The sequence below is a fragment of the Rhipicephalus microplus genome, chromosome 7 (genome assembly GCF_043290135.1).
Source record: "Rhipicephalus microplus isolate Deutch F79 chromosome 7, USDA_Rmic, whole genome shotgun sequence".
Taxonomy (NCBI): Eukaryota; Metazoa; Arthropoda; class Arachnida; order Ixodida; family Ixodidae; genus Rhipicephalus; species Rhipicephalus microplus.
In genome coordinates, this window is record NC_134706.1 from 22,889,122 (window position 1) to 22,906,147 (window position 17,026).

The 17,026-nt window shown below is 47.1% G+C and overlaps 1 long non-coding RNA gene across 1 annotated transcript; it reads left to right on the plus strand.

Annotated features, from left to right (window-relative positions):
- Positions 1-344: 344 nt before the first annotated feature.
- Positions 345-16,442, plus strand: LOC142766857 (uncharacterized). The gene is made up of 3 exons (XR_012884622.1): positions 345-623; positions 16,015-16,232; positions 16,313-16,442. It is a non-coding gene; the product is annotated as an uncharacterized LOC142766857 (long non-coding RNA).
- The last annotated feature ends 584 nt before the right edge of the window (positions 16,443-17,026 follow it).

Sequence of the window (17,026 nt, forward strand, 5' to 3'; positions counted from 1 at the left end):
TCTATAGAACAGCGACAGCACTTTGACATTTTGCCCGCCTAGTGAATTTGCGTACCCCTATAGTAAAATACAATTTTCGCGCACATCCAGAGTTATCCTCATTATCACCAGTTGTCCTCTAAACTCCTGCAGCTCAAAATTGTAACGCACTTTATTTTCTGTAACATAGTTCATATAAGAGAGCAAAAGTGTTCGCATAACTTCAGCGCAGATGTGCAGTCTAGAAAAACGACATAAGAACTTGATGACAAATGATGATTACGTCATTCGAGCACGTGCGTCGGCAGCTCAAATTCGTATAAAATAGTAACACGCTCTAACCAGAACTTTCAGAGGCTCAGTCATAACAACAATGGCGAATATTTCGCACTTCCATCTTATGTTTCTTGCAGTTGCATGTGCCGTTGTTTTGTTCGTGATACTAGACGAAGGCTCATTTGGTGCTAGTGCAGAGCCCGCAGTCTCACTGAAAATACCTCCGAAACTAAGCTCTAAATTTAAGTTTAAGAAACCGTCGCGCAGGCCTCCGCCACGTAAACCTTCTAAGCCCACTGGAGCTCTGAAAGCTCCCAAAGTCACTGGACCTATCAAACCACCATCAAAATTTACAAGCGAACACTTTGGTATGGCATATTTTTATATTTTCTAGGAAGTACTTAATAAGATCTCTAGGGTACCCGTCGATAATGTGCAAAAGATTCGAAAGGAGCGAGTATTCGTAAAAAAACATTTCTAACATTTACCTCCAAACTTGCCTCTGAGAAGGCGCTATTATGAAATAATAGGTATGGTGCCATCCATCTTCATTAACTACGCTTAAGTATTTAGTAAAAAAACAATGAATGGAGAAGTAACGATTGCCTAGAAAGTACCCTTCTTTTCTAATAAACAAGGAAAAACGTTTATCACTGTGCTAACATGGCGCAGCCGCAATGACTGATGTCAACTGCGTGTTTGTAGAAAAGAGTTATCATAGGCCAAAACTCTACCCAAAGGCCGCAGACAGTGAAAGAGACGAATTTAACGAGAACGATGATAATAGACAAGCTATATCCTGATTATGATCGGCATTTTCTTTTGAGTACAAATCCCTTTTAGAGCTGGCATGGTCACACCCCACTGAAACGTGTGCACACGTGCAGGCTAGTACGGACGTCGCAATATATCCTTTTACAATGGCGAAGCGCAACATTCGTTGGCACGTAATCATGCCAGACGACGGGACCTGCGTACAGAATGTTACAGAAGACGAGACGCCACACGAATTTTCACTTCTGCCAGAGCTTGCATCACCTTACTGTTATTTCCTTCATCTGTCGTGCAACTGATGGGCACAATTACAGGACGAAGATTGGCCCCGTATCTGCATGTTACACTGCGAATCTCATTTAAAGACGATAGTCTTGCGCCTGGAGAGACTGAACCAAACGTTTCTTCGGTGTTCTGCGCAAGAAAATCGGTAAATGGTATTTTGGCGGCGCAGCGTTAGAGTGCCTCCAGCGTGCAGCGGAGGCGAACGAGCGCATCAAACCACGTCACACGTGAGACATGAGCGCTATCTGGCAATTATATCGGAAAACACAACGCGCGGCTCTGAGACGGGCCTGATAAAGAAGCAAGGCGACGGGTTGGTGCCACCACCGTGTATTTTTTGCAAAGCGTTGGAAACACTTGCCTTTTCGTTCGAGCATTCCATGATGAGCGCAGCGTGATAAATGCTACGGTCCTTGGAATTACGCATGGATGCCCTTTCCAGTAAAAACCACTCATACAGAATATATATGTGTTGTTATGTTGTTTCAGATATGCGCAATAATTGCTTTTGAAGTTGATAGTCTTTCTTGGGGACCTACGACGCAAATATTTTGGTCTGTCTGTCTGCACATTTGTCTGTTTGTCCCCTCCTAAAGGCATCGGGTACTTGAAACGGTCGTGACTTGATGCGCTCATTCGCTTCCGCGGCACGCTCGAGGCAATCTAACGTAGCGCCTCTATAATACCACTCACCGATTTTTTTTGCGCAAAACACCAAATGAATGTCTTGCACACTCTCTCCGCACGCAAGACTATCGTCTTTCGACGACGTTTGCAGAAACATGCAGATACGGGGTCAATGTTGATTGACAATCGCACAAGTATGAACACTGAATCTTGAGCAATATTGGTGGGCGCAGTGGGTGAGGTCGGCCTGTTCGATGCCATTTAAAGTACACAGCACCGTTAAGGGTGGAGAAACGGACAAATCTACAGACAGACAGACAGACAGACATACAGACCAAAATTTTTGCGTAGAGCGTCCCCTAGAAAGACTATCGCCCTTATTAAGAAGATGTACCTATATGAAGGCGCGATATCGGGTACCATTCAGTGACCGACGAGCGCTTCCTTTAGCCATAGGTCTTTTTTAACCACATAATGGGAAGACATGTGTTGAAGCGTTAAGTTTACCTTCGATGAAGTCTCTGTGTGTTTGTATTGCGGTCGCGAATACATGTACACGCCTAAGTCATTTTTTTTTAATTTTTTTTGCCACTGAGAGTGTGGTGAGGCTCCGAATAATGTTTTAAACGTGGGACAATCGCTTTGGACGTCGTATATATATATTTTTGCGAGACTGAATGCGAGCTCGGAAAGCCGATGATGTCGGATGAATCAGAGAGAAAAAGTGAAGAATGCTTGAGCATCGTTTTCACGAGTAGACTGCGATAGCCTAACGTGACCGCGTTTCTCCAACCTCCCGAGTCGCTACACCAGCTTTACTTCTCCTTGGATATTTACACTGTACTGCAAGGATAACTGAGTGGGCACACACTCCGGCTTCTATATTCGTACATACATACATACGGCTCATCGAGACATGGAAACGTGACGAAGCAATGACGTGCAAAAGAGCAGCTGTTGCTTCGTTGCGTCATCACGACAGGGCTGCATCAAGATGCCGATGAACCAGCAATATCTGCTTAGCACCAACCCTAATGTGTTTCTAAAATAGCTCAACGTAAGCAGCCTAGATGATGCATGCATTGTAGCCGAGTGAATAACCCTATCCCACCAAGGGTCAAGAAATCGCAGGTTCGAATGCCGGATCCTTGTCAGAGCGAATATTTGCGTACTTCATTGCTTCCATCCACTTGAAATTACGCTCGCAGGCAACGCTGCTTCCTTGTTCACAACGGTTGACTTGGCCGACTCCAACGACAAAGTTGATACGAATTGAGCTCTATAACGCTGTCGCATTAAAACGCACCAGCCGTATTCACTGACATTAAACAACGGTGGCGAGTGCCACAGCGTTGCGCTACTGAGCTGCGATTGCTGAATTTCACCCCGAGTTTTGTTGAGGATCACTGAAAATACCCTTGACACACGGAAAAAAGCAATGCACTTTGAAGTAAATGCATTCTATCGAGACCATTAGGAGAAATACGTTGCCACAACGATAGACAGATCTGGACTGCTGCATTAGAAGGTTTCCCCAAAAAACGCTGTAGAAAAAAATTGGTGCTGCCTGTGCCAGCAGAACTTTTCAAAATATTTAAAGAACGTGCGCATGTCGTCACAGTCAGAGATAATGGGGCATAAGATTGTTTTTTTTTTCATTTCTACCTGTTTCGCTATAAAAAACATTCTCATAATTTTCTTTCTTTTTAAGCGCCTCTTAAACAAACATAAATTCGTATCGCAACTATCACTTTAAGCAAGGAGGACTAAAAAAAATTGCTGGAGTGGAAATGATTGCACAGAAGTGAAGCCATTCCTCTGGCAAGATGGCGGCTGTGGCGGCCATCTTACTAGGGGCATGATAAATTATCACCATGCAGCGATTAAAAAACGAAGCGTTTCACTAACACGCCCGACGAGTTTAATGATGAAACTTTTTCGAGTGATATAGTGCTCCAAGTGCGTCTTACATTTACTAGTTTTCCTTAATGAGCCTCTAATTGAAAGCAAAGTTCTTTGAAGATTCAGTCATGCATACTCGTTTCTGTGTGTTATTTCGTCGGCATTTATTATAGAACTAACGTAGCATTTACATAACATATTAAAGCCACTTGATCTTTAGGTGGGCACTATAAGAAAAGAGCATGTTTCCACCATCTTGGCAGTGGCAAAAGGTGGCTTCACTTCTGCTGGCAAGGCGTTGTGGGAGCTTCCACTCCAGGAATTTTTCTCTAATCCTCCTTGGTGTTGAGCTGTACTTTTTTTGCCGCTCTTTTTCATGGCTGAAACCAAAGATTTCTTGAAATTTTGTTGGAGTGAAAATTCTTGCTCCTGGGCGAAGCCGTGGCAACCGTAAGATGGCGGCTACGACATCCATCTTACTAGGGGCATGATGAGCTGTTGGTGTTCGGCGATTGAGAAGGAGCGTTTTTCTCGCACGCCCAACGAGTTTAACATGGCAGCCTTTAAGGGTGAGACAATGCTAAGAGAGTGTCCTTATGTTACTAGTTTTCTTTAGTAATTTTCGAATAAGAGGCACATTTCATTGGAGACTAAGTAACCGATACTGGTCTCTGCGGATGATTTCTTCGGAAACAACAACCTTTTAACTTATAATTAACATAGGCTTTCGACTAACGAATCAAAGCCACTTGATGTCTAAGTGGGCACCACCAGAAAATAGCATCTATCGGAGCTTTTTGAAGGGCGAAATCTGGCGTCACTACTGCTGGCAAAGCATTGCGGGACCTTCCGCTTCGGCAATTTTTGTTTAAACTTCCTTGCCAGAAACAGTGACGGTGTGCCGTGTTTTATAGTGGACGTGCAATGAGACAGCAGAGAGGCATATTTACACGAGTTTTGTAAAAAACAGCGGAGACGCGTGCTCACATCACAAGAACACACAGCCATTTCAGGGCCTACAGCTACTGCCGCGGCCAACACTGAGCTCCAACACAAGAGTGTCAACATTAGCGACGCGATATAGGCGTTAGAAAGTGTAGCCAGAGCAGAAACCGTCACTCTCCAACAAATTGCATTACTACTTTCATTTCATTTTATTGCCTTAAAGACCCCACTTGGGGGTGTTACATAAGGGGTAGATATCTATATATATAAATTGTACAAACAACCACATATGTTAATTGCGTGACAGGTGATGGGTTATACTTCTCAGGAGTAAAGTGTTAAAATGAAAACATTTTCACTGTGCAACGAATAATAGGCACCGCAGTGTGGCGACACGTTTTCACTGATTGATATTATATGCATATTGCCACCAGCACGTAGTGGGTCGACAGCAAGAGCGGCTCTCAATCTGGAGGAAAAAGAAGATCGCGTGTCTTCTTCTCTGCTCGAGAGCCAGCCACGACTGACGCATCGTCCTAGAGCTAGCTACCCGGTCGTTCAATAAATCCCCCCAGTACTTGTGACTCATCGTGACAAACTGGTGGAAGGTGCTGGGTAGTCTCACGGATGCTGCAGACCCCCCCAGGAAGCCGTAATACGAGTCCAGTGCCAGTCAATACTCCCGTGCATCGGACCAGCCGCCGAATCAGGGGATTGCCTCCGGAAGTCAACGATACTACTCCCACCACGTCAACAAACATGACCAGCACTTCGGTACAAACCTTGCCAACCGGCACGGGAAGCACGTCGTCGAACCGATATACGTTGGAAAGCCCACGGGCACCGACGACGTTCCATGGTACGGAGAACGAAGACGTTGAGGACTGGTTGGCGGACTTCGAGCGCGTAGCCAACTTGAATCAGTGGGACGACGCGGCGAAACTGGGTCGTGTCTACTTCTATCTCGAAGACGGGGCTCGCACGTGGTATCAAAATCGAGAGGAGCAGCTGACGACGTGGCCCGAATTCTGTCGTAGGCTTCTGCAGACATATGCCAGCGCCGACCGCCAAGAAAGAGCTGAACGAGCTATTCTTGCCCGCGTCCAGTCGCCAAACGAAACTGTGACCGCGTACGTCGAAGACATGACGCGTCTCTTCCGACGGGCAAATTCAAGAATGACGGAGGACAAGAAGTTGCGTCACTTGATGCATGGTGTCAAGGACCAGCTTTTCGCCGGCCTCGTGCGAAGCCCTCCAAAGACGGTCGCGGAGTTCTTGTCTGAAGCCGTGACAATGGAAAAAATGCTACAGCAGCGATCAAACCAATACGACAGGCAAGTCAGTGGCATGTCCACTGCTGACATTTTCGCCGCCGCTGGGACCAGCAATGACTCCTTACGTGAACTCATCCGTAATATCGTACGTGAAGAGTTGCAAAAGGCTGGTGTAACACCTCATCCTACGGTTAGCTCTATTGCAACTGTGATCAAGGATGAGCTGCACCAGGCCCTCCGGGACACTTTGCCTCCTGATACAGCTGTGTCAGCTCCTGTTGAATACCACCGTGGGACAACCTACGCGGAAGCCTTGAAGCGCCCTGCTGCATCGCCGCCATTGTTCGTTCATCCTGTCCCTGCAGTTTCACTCGAGTCAGCGCAGCACATACCATACTACGAAGGCACGTACACGCCACGGCCCCTGCCCTTTGTCCGTGGTGCTTCTGTCGCCCATCGTTCGGTGCAACCGGTCCAGTACATCGACGATCGCCACTCGTCTCCTCGGAAGTCTGATGTCTGGCGCACACCCGATCATCGGCCTCTATGCTTTCACTGCGGAGAAGCTGATCACTTGTACCGCCAGTGCCCTTATCGCCGTCTTGGGCTTCGCGGCTTCTCTGCGTACGCGCCGCCACCCCGTTATGGTCAGAGACCACGCGACATCCAAAACTACCTCTCCCAGCAGCATGCACTACCGTCTGCCGGGCGCCAGTCGCGCTCGCCATCACCGAGGCGATTTTCGTCAACGCCCCAGCGGTATTCTACCGCACGATCTCCCAGCCCCCGATGGGAAAACTAGCCGAAGCGACTTCTGGGAGCGGGGTCGCTGAACGTCGAAGCGCTGAAGACCTCCTATTGACGCAGAACCGTACAGAAACTGGTCCGACATCACCTGCTGCTGCAAAGGATAGCCGGCTTTCACTCGACATAGCAGTAACAATTGATGGTTGTGTAGTTAATGCGTTAGTGGACACCGGCGCAGACTATTCCATACTGAGCGGGAAACTGACAACGCAGCTGAAGAAAGTAATCACGCCGTGGCATAACTCGCAGATTCGGACAGCTGGTGGCCATGTCGTTACTCCACTGGGCGCCTGCACAACTAGAGTACAGATTCAAGGGTACACATTCGTAGCAAGCTGCCTTGTTCTACGTGTATGCTCCCGTGACGTCATTCTGGGAGTTGATTTTCTACAGGAAAATGGAGCTATCATTGATCTGCAAGAGCGCCGCGTCACGTTCTCAGCCCAGCGAGCAATCAACGTGCAGGATGACGGAATGCGTGTCGACGTACTCCGTATTTCTGAACAGAGCGTGACGCTTCCTCCCCGAGCCAGTGTTCTAGTCGACGTAACATTCTGTGGTTTGAGCGATGGCGATGTGGTGGCCGAGACAAATTTAGAACACCTCCTGCAGCAAGGCATATGTGTAGCGAGAAGTGTAATACACGTTCGTGACGGCCGATCTGAATTGCTCGTTACCAACTTTAGCAACGAGCATCGACACCTTTTCCGTGGCACTTCAATAGCGTTTGCCCACGAAGTAGCAAACGTAACCAACTGTCTCACGTCAGAAATCGTGGATAACGCAGACACATCAATGAGCAACATCGACATCAATCCTGATCTGTCCACCGATAACCAGACTGCGCTGCGAGCGCTCTTGTTCGAGTACAGGTCTTGCTTCGCAAGTTGCTCAAAGATCCGCCAGACGTCCATCACTCAACACAGGATCATCACGTACGAGGACGCACGCCCAATACACCAGCACCCCTACCGCGTGTCGGCTAAAGAACGTGAAGCGATACGTACGCAAATTCGCGAGATGCTTGACGATGGCGTTATCGAACCATCCAACAGCCCGTGGTCATCTCCAGTCGTTCTTGTCAAAAAGAAGGATGGGTCGCTACGCTTCTGCGTCGATTACCGAAAGCTTAACAACGTGACCAAAAAGGATGTGTACCCGCTACCACGTATCGACGATTCGCTCGATAGACTTCGTCGTGCCCATTATTTCACTTCTCTCGATCTCAAAAGCGGGTACTGGCAAATCGAGGTAGATCAGCGAGACCGCGAAAAGACAGCCTTCGTCACTCCAGACGGCCTATACCAATTTCGAGTACTCCCTTTCGGCTTGTGTTCAGCGCCGGCGACTTTCCAGCGAATGATGGACACTGTCCTCACAGGGCTGAAGTGGCAGACTTGTCTTGTCTACCTTGATGATGTGGTGGTCTTCTCTACCACGTTTGAGCAGCACCTTCACCGCCTGAGCAGCGTGCTGGAGGCTATCCGATCGGCGGACCTCACACTAAAACCACAGAAGTGCCACTTCGGCTATAAAGAACTAAAATTTCTTGGACATGTAGTTAGCGCCGAAGGAATCCGTCCCGATCCGGACAAGCTTGCCGCTGTTGCCGAATTACCAGCTCCTGTCAATAAGAAAGCCGTCCGGCGCTTCCTTGGTTTGTGCGCCTACTATCGCCGATTCATTCATGGATTTTCACAAATAGCAGAACCTCTGACTCGTGTCACAAGGGACGACACGCCGTTTGTCTGGAAAAACGAGCAACAAGCAGCTTTTGATGAGCTGCGACAGCGCATGCAATCAGCGCCCGTTTTCGCTCATTTCGACGATGATGCTGACACGGAGGTCAATACCGACGCTAGTAACATTGGGCTCGGTGCAGTGCTCGTTCAGCGTCAAGAGGACATCGAAAGAGTGATAGCCTACGCCAGCCGCTCTCTATCCCGTGCCGAGGCGAATTATTCTACTACGGAGAAAGACTGCCTCGCAGTCGTGTGGGCAATCACCAAGTTCCGCCCGTACCTTTATGGTCGTCCCTTCAAGATAGTGACGGACCACCACGCCCTCTGCTGGTTGGCAAGCCTGCGCGACCCTTCAGGACGGCTAGCACGGTGGAGCTTGCGGCTGCAGGAATTTGACGTCACCATCGTCCATAAGTCCGGCCGTAAGCATGAAGACGCTGATACACTGTCACGCGCACCCCTTCTTGTCGTCAGTCAGGATGCAGAGGAAGACGAAGGCTTTCTGGGCGCCATTAGCTCATCAGACTTGAGTAAACGGCAGCGGGATGACGCAGAGATTCGTCCGATCATCGATCATTTAGAGGGCCAGGACACAATCATACCACGTCATTTATTCCGCTCGTTGCCATCGTTCTGCCTTCGAGATGGTGTGCTGTACAAGAAGAACACTCGTTCGAACAACCGTGCCTACCTCCTGGTGGTTCCTCAAGACATGCGAGACGACGTCCTCTTCGCTTGCCATGACGAACCCACATCCGGTCATCTGGGCTACTCACGGACACTTGCCAGAGTGAGTGAGAGGTACTATTGGCCAGGACTTTCGGCAAGCGTCAAGAAGTACGTCAAGAGCTGTCGGGAATGTCAGCGCCGAAAGCAACCATCTGTTAAGCCAGCTGGTTTGCTTCAGCCCATTGAAGCACCTTGCACGCCATTCGACCAAGTCGGCATGGACATTCTCGGGCCATTTCCCCTGTCTGCGGACAGCAACAAATGGGTGATCGTCGCGACCGACTATTTGACGCGCTACGCTGAAACCCAAGCGATCCCACGAGCCACGGCTTCTGAGGTAGCACAATTTTTCATGCGCCACATCGTGTTACGACACGGTGCTCCTTCCAGTGTAATAACGGACAGAGGGACGGCATTCACGGTGCAGCTTACGGACGAAGTTTTCAAACTGAGCAACACCAGACACCGAAGGACAACTGCGTACCACCCGCAAACCAACGGACTTACCGAGCGACTGAATAAGACCCTCGCAGACATGATCTCAATGTACATCGACGTACAGCACAAAACATGGGACCGGATCTTACCTTACGTGACCTTCGCGTATAATACCGCCGTGCAAGAGACCACGCGATTCACGCCATTTCGGCTTCTCTACGGCCGCGAAGTACAGACCATGCTAGACTCCATGCTACCGCGTCAAGACGAAGACGAGTTGGCAACTGACGCCGAAGAATTCGCAGAGCGTGCTGAGGAAGCCCGGCAGCTCGCGCGACTGCACATCGGCCAGCAACAGCAGGCAGACGCACGACGCTATAATACCCGCCACAGAGAAGTGTTTTACAGCCCCGGAGATCAAGTTTGGGTGTGGACGCCCGTCCGCCGCCGTGGCCTTAGTGAAAAGTTGCTGAGCCGGTACTTTGGCCCATATAAAGTGTTACGCCGCGTCAGTGACGTGAACTACGAAGTGGTTCCGGACTCAACACCCCATGCACGGTGTAGGACACGGCTGAGGCCGGACGTCGTTCATGTGTTGCGCATGAAACCATTTATTGCGCGTTGCTCGTAACTTTTCCTTTACTGTACAGCATCCTTTGTGTTTTTTTGTTTATTTGTGTGAACTTGCTTTCTCGTTCATTGACGTTTCTTATTTTGGCATGCTCTTCAATCTTTACTTTCACTTTATCCGAATTTCCAATTTCTTTTTCACGTGCCTATGTTGTAGCATCGCGGTGATGCTATGTACTTTTCTTTCCTCTTTTTGGGACTTGTTTTTTTTCTTTTCGGAAGGGGGGATAATGCCACCAGCACGTAGTGGGTCGACAGCAAGAGCGGCTCTCAATCTGGAGGAAAAAGAAGATCGCGTGTCTTCTTCTCTGCTCGAGAGCCAGCCACGACTGACGCATCGTCCTAGAGCTAGCTACCCGGTCGTTCAATAAATCCCCCCAGTACTTGTGACTCATCGTGACAATATATTGTGCGACAGTACTCCCTTCGTGCCCCAAAATATAGACGTGGGATTTGCTTCTCTGAAAAGTATCTTTATTCGAAAAGAGTTACTCCTTTGTCGTGCGCCACTTTGCTCAAACGCCTTCCAGGTAGGAGTCCCCTCGTCTAAAGGATTAATGTGCTCGTGTGTGAGGAGTATTATTTGCCATCCTGTTGTTATACACCTTTTCACAGGAGAGGAAGCAACGCCACCTTCATAAGTTGTGCGCGGGAGAACAAAGGCTAAAAGCACAGCATCCAAGTGCATTTTTGGGTGGTCACGCCAACTTGCGCAGCCCAAAAATGACTATGGTGGCGCCCAAGGAGCCATTTAGTAAAGGTCTATATATCATTTCAGCTTGGGGATGAAGATGCCAAGTTAAGGTGAAAACGCATGGCCACTTGTCTGCAGGGGAAGGGGGGGGGGGGGGCATCTGTGAGGTGAACAGGTCGACACCTCTTTCTTTTTCTGGTACGACACACCTGGGACATAACTGGTAGTGTAAAGTCAGCTAGGAAAAAAAAAAGAAGAGGTAGTTGGAACGATGGCAGAGATGGAATAATAAACCACGCGGTGCTTTCGGAACCACTTTTTAGAGTACACTAGCGATTCAGATTTCTTAAATGCGAAGCATTTCTCAGCGAACTTCATCTATCTATCTATCTATCTATCTATCTATCTATCTATCTATCTATCTATCTATCTATCTATCTATCTATCTATCTATCTATCTATCTATCTATCTATCTATCTATCTATCTATCTATCTATCTATCTGACTGCTTACGTTTGGGTGCTCTCGTGGCCACGCCCTTAACTTGGCGTGAACCAAAATTAGCATGGGAGGGTAAGATGGTTTCAAGAATATGATGCACTGGTCAAGACATGAATAATGTCACGATCCCGTTGCGTACATCGTCAAACTCTTCCCACTAGGCAGTGGCACATACCCACGGGTGGGTATGTGTCGCTATTAGGTGGGTGTGTGCCAAAGGTGATTGACACTTTGTGCCTACCCAGAAATGACGTGAGCACACATGGGTAATTTCAACGCACTAGCATTGTGAAATACCGTACATCGGTAGCGTCGACCCAAAGAATACAAAGAATAAATATCAGGGTCCCGGCTGGAATCAAACCCAAGCATTATGCGTGGCAATGAAGCATTTTACTACAGTGCTACGCCAGGTCGTGAAACTACTGTTCAAATAGACAGTAATCTTCGTGAATCGTAATAGTGGTTGCAGTGCTGTCTACCCAATTCTATATACACTACATATGTACTCCTTTCACACAGCCGTCACATCGGGTTAACATCAATTGTGGTTAGTTGTCTTGCGCTTAAGTTGATTTATGTAGCAGTGTCCAGGGCTAGCATCCTCGCGAGCGTCAGCGCTTCATATCAGCTTCTGGGGTTGCTAATAAGCATGTTTCAGTTGGCATCGTTGCGCAAGTGCAAACAACCGGTTATATAAACAACTGCAATTCTCCAACTTATGTCTGTGCGTGCAACATTTGTACATATATTTAGCGTCATTTCATGAGTATAGCTCAATCAAATAATTGCAACACGGTAGCTGTCCCTCCGCAAGTTTCGCATAACGTTAATTGCCCGGTACATGAAATCTGCAGATTTTAAAAACGATATCCGCTATTCATTTAATGGTAACCGAAGCACAATTCATATCTTCAAGCAAATTGGGATTGAGCCGGACCTTCTACACAGAAAAAGCGTGGTAAGCTGGAAAAAAATTTGTTGCCGCTAGAAAGAAGGCTCACAATACTGAGGTACACGACAAAACAGGCAACAAATAATAAAATTTATAGCTCTACCAAGTGCCCTGTTTAGGAACTGCAACTGTTTCAAATCCTTTTTGTTGGCTTTCTCAAAAGTGCTATTTCTGACATTTTTCTGTACGCGAACAGTTAACATTTAACAATTATTTTTAAAAAAATTTACATAAATTTACCAGTGTAACATTATAACAATTTAACAATTAACAATATCTTTTATTACTTCACCCACTTTTCCGTCAAAATACTAGGCTTGTAATGAACATCACATTGCACGAGCAAAATCGTGCAATGTGATTCAATATGGCTGTTCTACGAAGGTTCTCCTTATGTAGTGCATAATTTTTTGGCAATTTGATAACTATAGTTTTATTATTCATTAGATCTCATTTGTTTTGGTTCATTGCACTGGCCTAAGCTTTTTATATGTGCCTGAAAAAAGGAAAACTTTCTAACGAGTGGAACTTGAGTTAGGAGTGTTCGCGCAAGGCGTACTTCAAATATTTTTCATGATGGAAAATAAACATGAAATATGACTTGCTTTATAACGCTCACATGCGCCTAAGATAATGTGATTTATATTGCAGACAAATATCTTTCAGGGAAGACTCGTTCTGAAACACATTTTTTCATCACTTCGCTTCATACGTTGAGGAAACTGACTGTATTGCAGGAGAAGGCAAACGCATTACAGAAAGACAGAAATTAAGCGGGCTGTTGAGGCTTGATTAAAATGTGAAGTGTAACGTCCCAAAACCACCATATGAATGTGAGACACGCCGTAGTGGAGGGCTCCGGAAATTTCTACCACCTGGGGTTCTTTAACGTGCGCCCAAATCTGATCACACGGGCCTACAACATTTCCGCTTCCATCGGAACTGCAACCACCGCAGCAGGATTTGATCCCGCGACCTGCGGGTCAGCAGCCGAGTACCTTAGCCACTAGACAACCGCGGCGGTGTGGTCTAGTCTAAATTGAGACTAAGAAGTTTGCAAGTATAACGGGACAGCAGAAAAGACAGGACTAGCTTGATTGGCGGAACATGGTTGAGGCCTTTGCCTTGGAGTGGGCGTGGTCAGGCTGATAATGATAACTCATTGCGGATTTCAGAGCTTTGAAAGTACCGTACAGGGGTGCGGCGAAACCAGGGAGTGAGTTTGTACTAAGCGAGTTAGATTTATCCAGCTGCTATTTACGAATCTTTTGTGCCTTAACATGTATATATGAACATAAATATTTTATTGCGATAGCAATTATATGGACACTCTCGGCTTGATTTTGCCGCCAGCGTCGGCGTCACTCACCGTATATGTATACGCATCTATCTCTATAAAAATGCAAGAAAGAAAGCATCAAAAAAAAAAACTCCCAAGCATTTCCCCGAGGGTGAACATGGTCAAGTGCGAATACACGGGGTGATGCTATGAGGGGTATTTATTAATTCGCACTATTATATTTATTAATCGCACTATGGTGCCTTTATGGTGTAATGGTTCCTGGGAATCGCAATTTGATCACACGGGGGAGTTTACGTTAACTCACTGGCGAACGCCAACGGATATTAACTTTACTCCCCCTCACGACCCGCTCTCGACGGGAGACTGAGAGAGAAGGCGGGCGCGCGAGAGAAAGGGGTGCGCGCGCAGCTGCAGCGAGCAAAGAGAGCGGAGGAGCGAGCGAAGGAGGAGTGGGTATAAGGCGCGTTACTGACACCGATATCAGCGTCGCGTCCGTGGCTTATTCGGTAGAGCGTCGCGCTGCGGCCGGCCAAGTCCTCTTTCTTTTAAAGATAGAGAGAAGACTGCGGACGCCGCCGATGGCGGTGGATGGTTTGGGGTCGCTTATAAAGTGTATTCACACTTAAAAAAAAAAAAGACTCCGGTGCGCAGAAACGGACTTGCATCTTCTCAATCGTGAGGGCGAGGCGGTTACCACCGAGCCACCGAGGAGCACGTCCTTCATGTTCAAACGGCAAGCTATTTATATTTATCACTTGCCACTGCTGACGAGCCTTTCGGGGGGGGGGGGGAATTAGCGTGTTTTCAGCATTACTAGCAAGATGGCGTAATGAGCGCACGTCGCCACATCGTGAGGGGGCGTGTCCTCCAATCTTTCACACGTACTTTGACCCGCTTAGAGGCGGGAGGCGACGCTCGCTCGCGCGCCTTACTAGTGGTGTAGAGAACGGGGGGATTGTACGTCTTGGCTGGCTTCGGGCTTTACCTGGAACAATTCCTTTGTAGTTACCGGGTGCACAAAGGTCAGTGCAATCATTGCAGTCTCCCTTTGCGAAAAGCGCGCGCTTTTCAGACACACCGAAGTAACAATCGAGACGCTTACTCACGTGCATCTGTACCTGTGAGTACGTTTTTGCGTCCCATCTGCGTCAGAAACACGGGGCATGTTTTGCCTTGCTTTCTATTCTTTGCGTGACCTTCCAATTTATTGCTATCGTTATCACTGCTTCGCCTTAGCGGCAAAGCATTGACTTGTTTTTATATTCATTTCTTCACATAGCCTAAAGTCTTCCTAATATGCTGTTCACTCGAGAAAGGTTTGCTCCAGTACGCCAAAGCTGCCCCAGAATGCGTTCTTGTTTGGCAGTTGCTGTAACCCTAAATATTTGAGCAGAAAATTGTCAAAAGTGATTGTTGTCAGCTACTGTACTTGAGATCACGCAATACACACTTACAAAACATAACCTAGGAACAACATTAAGTCGCCCCGGCACGGTGGTCTAGTGGCTAAGGTACTTGGCTGCTTAGCCTCAGGTGGTGGCATCAAATCCCGATTGCGGCTAAATTTTCGACGGAGACAAAAATGATGTAGGCACGTGTGCTCAGATTTGGGTGCACAATAAAGAATCCCAGGTGGTTAGAACTTGCGGAGCCCTCTACTACGGCGTCTCTCATATTCATATGGTGTTTTTGGAAGGTTAATTTCCACATATGAAACACCAAACACCATTTCAACAACTTCAAGTTATTTAATACGCCTAAAGATTGATTAGAAGAATATTGTTTATCATGTTGTCGTTTGGAAAAAATATAGGTGGCTAATAGGCCGTCACTGCATGTACTATCGACATCAAACGAAAGCCGAACAAAGGCGAGCTTGAACGACGCTAAAGTGCGCGCGTCCTGTTATCATCCGGAACAGGCACGCATATAGGCGCAGAGATGCATGATGCGCGCGCCTCCTAAGGGTGATTACTGCATGGCGCACGCTATACCATCCCGAAGGCTTGCCGTTCTTTGGGTTTCATTTGACGCCCATAGTACAAGTGAAGAGATGATGTGAGATATTAATGAATGATGTTTTCTTTAACTGTGACTACCAGCATATGAAAAAGGAATTAGCTGATGATTGATGAATGAATATCTTTCACAGGTTCCATTCTTTCAACTACGGCATCTACTGTAAGCAATGTGGCGCAAACTCGTATGATGTACGGTGCCTATGGCTTAGGGGGTTATGGTGGTTATGGTGGCTATGGTGGCTATGGTGGTGCCGGTCGTTACGCTGCTGGTGCACAGGGCACCGCTGGAAACCCTGCTGCTCCTGGGACTGCTGATGGCGAAGAAGCTCAAGGTTTACCCGCGGCCTAAGTACGACAAAAAGTTCCTTTGCGCGTTTTTGCCTCCCAAAAAAGTGATAGTTATACCGAATAAACATTTTTTTCATACAGGGATCTTACATGACCTGCTCTTGCTGAAGCAAATAAGCATTTCATCGGAACTGGTTTAAATGTGAAAAAATGCCCCGTACAGTTTCTGTGCAGCGTTCACAAAAACTTTGCTGGTTCTGTAGTACTACACATCGAATGTTCACACACGCATTTTGAAAAAATATTTAGGACGACGTTATCGACCAAGTCAGTGGTTTAAGACTCGCAACACTGAGCGAGTGTGGCGACATAAATTTAGTTTTGTCGCGAAACGATGCTATTTTTGAGGAAAAGCTCCCCTGAGCATTTAAACAGAATATACATTACTGCACTAAACATAAAATCTTAAATCTCGTCAAGAACTGGTCGTTTGGCGTGTCCACTATCACTTGTTGCCTTACGACACAAACATTTCACTTAAATCACACATGTACATAATGTCTAAATTTCCTTTTCTTTTTGTACTTTCTACAATTTTTGAATGGTTGAGACAATGTCTTAACAGATATTCTTATGGAAATCCCAGGAAGATATGACAGTATTACTAAAAAAAATGTTGCGTGCAGAGTGGCAGCACCCCTGTATTCACGTGTACAAATGTTGTAGAAAGCAGCTTGGGGTCAAATACTATTTTACAGTCACCCAATGAAGCGTTTCTCGTGAAACAATTGAACTTCCAGCCCGTAAAAAGCTGTGAACAATTTCACATTATTTTCCTTATTTGTAATGTGCGCC